This window comes from Acyrthosiphon pisum, chromosome A2 (assembly GCF_005508785.2).
Source record: "Acyrthosiphon pisum isolate AL4f chromosome A2, pea_aphid_22Mar2018_4r6ur, whole genome shotgun sequence".
In the NCBI taxonomy this organism is placed as follows: Eukaryota; Metazoa; Arthropoda; class Insecta; order Hemiptera; family Aphididae; genus Acyrthosiphon; species Acyrthosiphon pisum.
Genome location: NC_042495.1, coordinates 93,128,386 through 93,134,633, shown reverse-complemented (window position 1 = coordinate 93,134,633; position 6,248 = coordinate 93,128,386).

Below are 6,248 nucleotides of genomic sequence, written 5' to 3'. Positions count from 1 at the left end.
TTGCGGTAATAAAAATATATTTTCTTCGAAACGAAGGAACATTTAGATGCACTGATTTATCAGAAAATTGGACAACTTTTTTGATTTCTTCAAGATATTATAGCACTTATAATATCAATAGATTTCTTAGTTATATATGATAGTGAATGGTGATTCTTTTTATTATATCCAGTGCGCGGCCACGGGTAATATTCGAAAAAGTAAAATTGCAGGCTAATGTACCGAAATTGCCTACACAACGCGCCGTCCTAAAGATATAAAATATACTATAATATTAATTTAATATTTTTAATACTGAGCAAAGCTGAGTGGACGTATTGGTTTTATTTATTTTGTTATAAATGAGACTTATCAACATAACCCATACATATATTAATAAGATATATAGGTACAATAAGATTTTCAAAATTTACCAAAAGTAATATAAATAAATTATAATATATTCTTAGAAACAAAGGCCGAGCGCTGAACACTCTGCCAAATGTAATTAGCCAACTATGCAATAACTTTTGTTTTTATCATTATTCAGTCACTTTTATTTTAATTAGGTAGGTACCTATGTAATTAACAAAACTCGTTTGTTTATAAAATATTGATAAGAATAAAAGTTATCACGGTTAGTTAATTATATCTGTCAGTTTTTCTGTCGCTTTCTGTATATATTATAATAACTATACACTTTCGTAATATTATATTGAATTTTTAATTGTTGCACTCGAGTACGCAGCAAACGAACTATATCATAATATATGTGCGCGATAACCGCAGTCATACTATATATTATCGTGTGCACACGCAGCCAACTATACATTTTTGACACTTTTTGAATCAAGTTAAATAAGTGGTCTGCCCGTGACAGTTTTCCACCATTGTATTGTTAAACTGTATGTATATATTATAAAATATATCTTTATATTTATTCATATACATATTTACTTTATATACCTATCCTATATTCCTATATATATATACGTATATATATTATATTGTTTGTATGTGTTTGCCTTACGTTGGCGTTTAAAACTTAGATTACATTATATGGTCTAGTGAAAACGTCAAAAATATACTAAACTGAGATTAATATGTCCCCCATTGAACGAAAGTTTTCTCTATTGGTAAATTCAAATATATTTTTGTGTGTGTGTGTGAAAATAGTCTTAAACTCGTTTTAATTTTAATTCAAAATTCGTGCCATGAATCTTAGGACTTCTATTCATATATTTTGAATAAACCTTTATTTATTATAAATAAGAACAATCCACATACATTTATTATAACCTATATAGTATTATCTTTATATTAAAATGACATTCTTAGATAGTTGTAGGTTTCTAACCTAACCCAATGTGCCCGTTGTACCCGTCAGTCCATTAGTTACCAGTATACTTACACAGTTACGAAATTGACAACTTATTTACAAATTAATATATTTTATTTATTTATGTTTCCACACATAAGCATACTCAAGTTACCAAATGGTTTTAAATTAAACGTACATGGAATTATAGTTTATTAGATACCTACTAAATACGTTTAGAAACCGGGAATTTAGCACGCTCGATGAGTGAGCTTTCCTATAACTTGATTACGGCATACAGAAGTTCATCCATAATATACAAAATATTTAGTGTTTATATTATGTTAATAAATAAACTATCAGTTGTAAAAATATGGTCGACGCTATTGCAACATATAATCGGTGGAAAACAATGATATGATTAATATGGTACCTAAATGCATTTAATGAAAGACACATATATTTTTATTTTTTGCTAAAAATATTACTTCAATTTCATATAGGTACTGACATGGGATTTACTATTTTTACAATTTTTACTTTAACTATTATTATTTTTAAATTACGTCGTTCAATTAAGTTTATTTAAGAATGTTAAAATGCTTTGACTGTTTTATGTATTTGGTTCCATCACCACAACCAAGCCACCAAGGTGTTAGACCATTAAGATGACTTCACAGGTTTCGCATATTGATGGATCTTCTTTTTCATTAATAATAATTTGCTCAACAATACAATTCCAAAAAGTTGAAAACTATACGCATAACTTAGATTCAAGAAAAATTTATTTTATATTCAAAATTTTTAATTAAAATGAAAATTATAACAACTATATACAGCACGGATACCTAATTAACATTCACAAGAAATAAATATGACTACCTACACAATAAAAAAAAATTAATATTTTTAAAAATATTTTCAAATTTAATTTTCAACCAATATTAAAAAGAATAATTACATATAATGGGAAAGCTACAGAAACTGTAGGGTATGGACTTACTTCACTAATTCCGGTCCTCGTTAGATTTTTATCATTATTATATGCATTTAAAAATTCTCTGTTCACGCAAAAAACGATGCTCATGTTTCGTTGTACGGTTGGAGTATGGTGTAAATATAATGGTTTATCACGCTTCAAAAAAAAAAAGTCGGAAATAGTACTCTATAAAGAAATAAAATTATATTATAATTCAACAAAGGAAATCAATAAAGTCATCTGTTCTGCACATTGTATAAAATATAATAATTATTAAACGAGAACACTTTCAATCTTTAAATAATATAATTATCATTATAATTGTCTCTGAATTTTTATTAGATTATAAACCCTGTAATGGAAATGTACGATCAAAATCAAATGGGCACGTAAAACAATGAATATAACTATACTAACGCGTTAATTTGGTATACAAAACCAATACGCGGAAAACTATAGGTATGTATAGCCGTATAGGTCGTCGTATGTCAATTATTGTGAAATTATAAAATTTAATTGTATAATTTCATATAATGTTGAATGTACAAATTAAGAATTACTTAATCGTGCAGCTATGGTTAAACAAATATAAATCCAAAATTATAATTTAACTGTCCCTTATAGCATAAAATTACAATAAATGTGTATAGCGTATATATTAGCGTGTTATACATTGTTTCAGTATTAGGATGGTCGTAATAATTATTAAAATGTTATCTTAAATTTTTCTCAATGCTATCTAATTAATTCTAATTGTTTAACGACCGTAATAACTATTATTAGGTAATGACTATTGTTTTGTAAAAAATATTATACTAATAATATTAGTTTTTACTTAATATTCAACGTCTGTTTTTCACATTAATGTGTTAATGTCATTGAAATGTCAAAATATCATTGTAAATAAAAATGTATAAAATTTAAGTAATAATGAAATATTTCTATTATATTTTTGAATAATAATAAACTTATGGAAATCTTTTAAGAATTGATCGTAAATTTGTAAATTTAAATTACCCAATATATCTTTAACATTTTTGAACTTCAAATGCTCATACGAAACGTGCTTGGCTTTACTCTTAAACTTTATTTTCAATTCCAGAGAAAAAATACTTATGAGGAACCTTGAAATTCAGTTTTTATGCCTTAGGTGTTAAATGTATGTATGAGAAATGCACTAATCGAAAATTGTATCAAAGTTCAAACGAAAAAGAATGCTAAAATAATTACGCACACAAAGTTCTTTGTTCGACATCCTAATGGATAACAAAAAAAATAAGTTATTTAATATCTTTAAACTGCAATTTAAGATTAACTTATATTATAATATTTGAGGTCATTATATTATTATCAGTGAACCTCAATGTTCGTCACTATTTTTAAATGGAAAAACGCTAATAGAAAACGCTCGAACTCATCAAAAACCAATTATTTAAACTGTACCAATAATCTACATGGATTTCAATCTCCTGTTTCCGCTACAATATACATACTTTTATAGTTGATTTATTTTTTTACTTTACAATACATATTATGCTAGTTGGCACCCGAGTTCCTCTTTTTTTTTTTTTTTTTTTTTTTTATAATATTCCTATTATTAATTAAAATAATGTCTTATTAATTTGCTATCGATCTCTCAGTGACATCTGAATAATGAATAATCATTAATGAAAATATGAAATTAATAGTTATTAATTTATTGGGTTTAAAAATCAAAATAAATTACAATCCCCGGCTTCCATTACAACATACTTTTATACTTAATTTAATTTGTTTTGTTGCTTAAAAGGCTTTTGCCCGAGGGTGCCTGTTCCCTATTACCATTTTTTTTTTTTTTATTATATACTCAAGGTAATAATTTAGGTATTTTATATACATATTTTCATACTTTTTCCAGCTATCCCCAAGTGACCTCTGAATAATCATACATTTATGAACTTGATAAACATAATAATAATATAGTTAATCATTTATTGGGATTAAAAATCAGAACAGACTGCAGTCTCCGACTTATATACTAAAACCATGGTTGAAATATACAAGGTTAGGTATTGCATATATACCGCCCCTTCTCAATCAAATATTTGATCATAAAAACAAAAATGGCAGCGTAAAATAAACCAACAATAATCAAGTATAATATATGCGCAGGAATTTTGAATTTGTTAGCTTTTGTAAGCGTATTTTAGATATATTGTACCTATACATTAGTAAATTAGTTTGTTAATCAATATTTTTTTTGTTGTTCAACGTATAAAAATTGATGAGATGTTAATTCTTTTTCATTGTAAAATAGTTATATAGTTCACCGCTTTATAATAGGTATCTGCAGGTATATAATAAAATACTATCGGTGTTATCAGTGGCGCCGAGTCTTATGATCGGCACAGGCCACAGCCTGACAACTTTTTATTGTTTGTGGCCGTTAACCATTGTGTTAGGTCAGACACTCACACATGCTACATACCAAAGCTGTAGGTTGTAGGTACACCGTAAATTTTTCGCATATGCTGTACAACAATAACGCTTCTAAAACGCATTGAAAATAGGTACTTATAGGACCTATCTATAAATGCGCGTCTCCACTAGATTTAGCTTGGCCATTTATGGATATATAAATATATAATTTAAAACTACAATATTAAGAAAATTATTATCATCATAAGTTTTCAACATAAATCAAAAAAATGTTAAAAGTATGGTTAGAATATGTGAATGGATTAATTATAATATTAGGTACGTCAGTGGCGTATTTAGGAATTTGTTATGGGGAGGGTCCAGATAATTTTCAGAAAACAGAGCCGTGGGGGGGGGGGGCAAAGCCTCCCACACCACCCAATTAATCTTTATTAAATAAATCCCATTTTCAGAGGTTTTTTGTAATTTGTCAGTGGTTTTTCCCGTGACATTAAATAACTATTGAGAAAATCAAAAAATGACCTGCTTAAAGTACCATCTTAAGGGTCCCGGTGCCAGTTTTTCAAATTTTCCACAATTCTATAAAATTTAAAAATTAAATTTTATATTTTAGTTGCTACCTCAATTATAAGACTTTTCCACTAATCTACTACCCGATAACTATTTAGGGGTGGTTGATAGGGTGTATTATATCGAAAAAAATTGCTTTACGGGAATAACTCTCAAGCTTTATAGAATTGTTGGATTTTGATGAGTATTTTTTTATCTGAAAGAAGAAGACTTCCTACAGCCCGCATCGATCTCTGATTTTGTATTTTATTTTAAATAATAGTATAAAATAATTTATAAAAAAAGCTAAAAATTGTATTTTTTTTAAAGACTTATAATTAAGTTTGAGATAAAAATATCGAAAAAAGGAGTTCGATGCGGGCTGTAGAATATTCTCCTATATTAATAAAAAAAAAAATTATCAAATTTGGTTAACTCTACAGGGCAGGATCATTATTCCCGTAAACCGTGTTTTTGAGGTCAAAATCACATTGGCACCGGGCGCCTTAATCCAATTTGCTAAAAGATAAGATAGGTACTATATATTGAAATCAAAGCACTCCTTCTGGTAGAAATTTTGTGTACTGCAGGATAAAAAAAAAAAATAAACACCATTGTAAAACCAGTAGCTTCATCGCTCCGCTCAGAATCAAATATAGTTATGTTCTAACTTTTATAAAAATATTTCTTAAAATACATTACTTCATTCAGGGTTGATCTTAGATAACTTTTCAACCTTTTTAAGGTTGAAAAAGATCCCTCTGAAGTGGCTGTAGATACTGGCAGTGAAAAAAACTACAAAATATTTGAATTAAAAAATAAACTCGATATTTTTCAACAATTTTCAGTACCAAACTGATAGCAAAAATAATCACTATCTTAATTGAAAATGTTGATAACTGAAGCTTCTAAAATTTTGTACAAAATCCTTCGTATCGTGTAATAAAATTTGTTTTCCTTAATCATGTAAAAACATCAAGATTTAACACGAGTCAATGGGGGGGG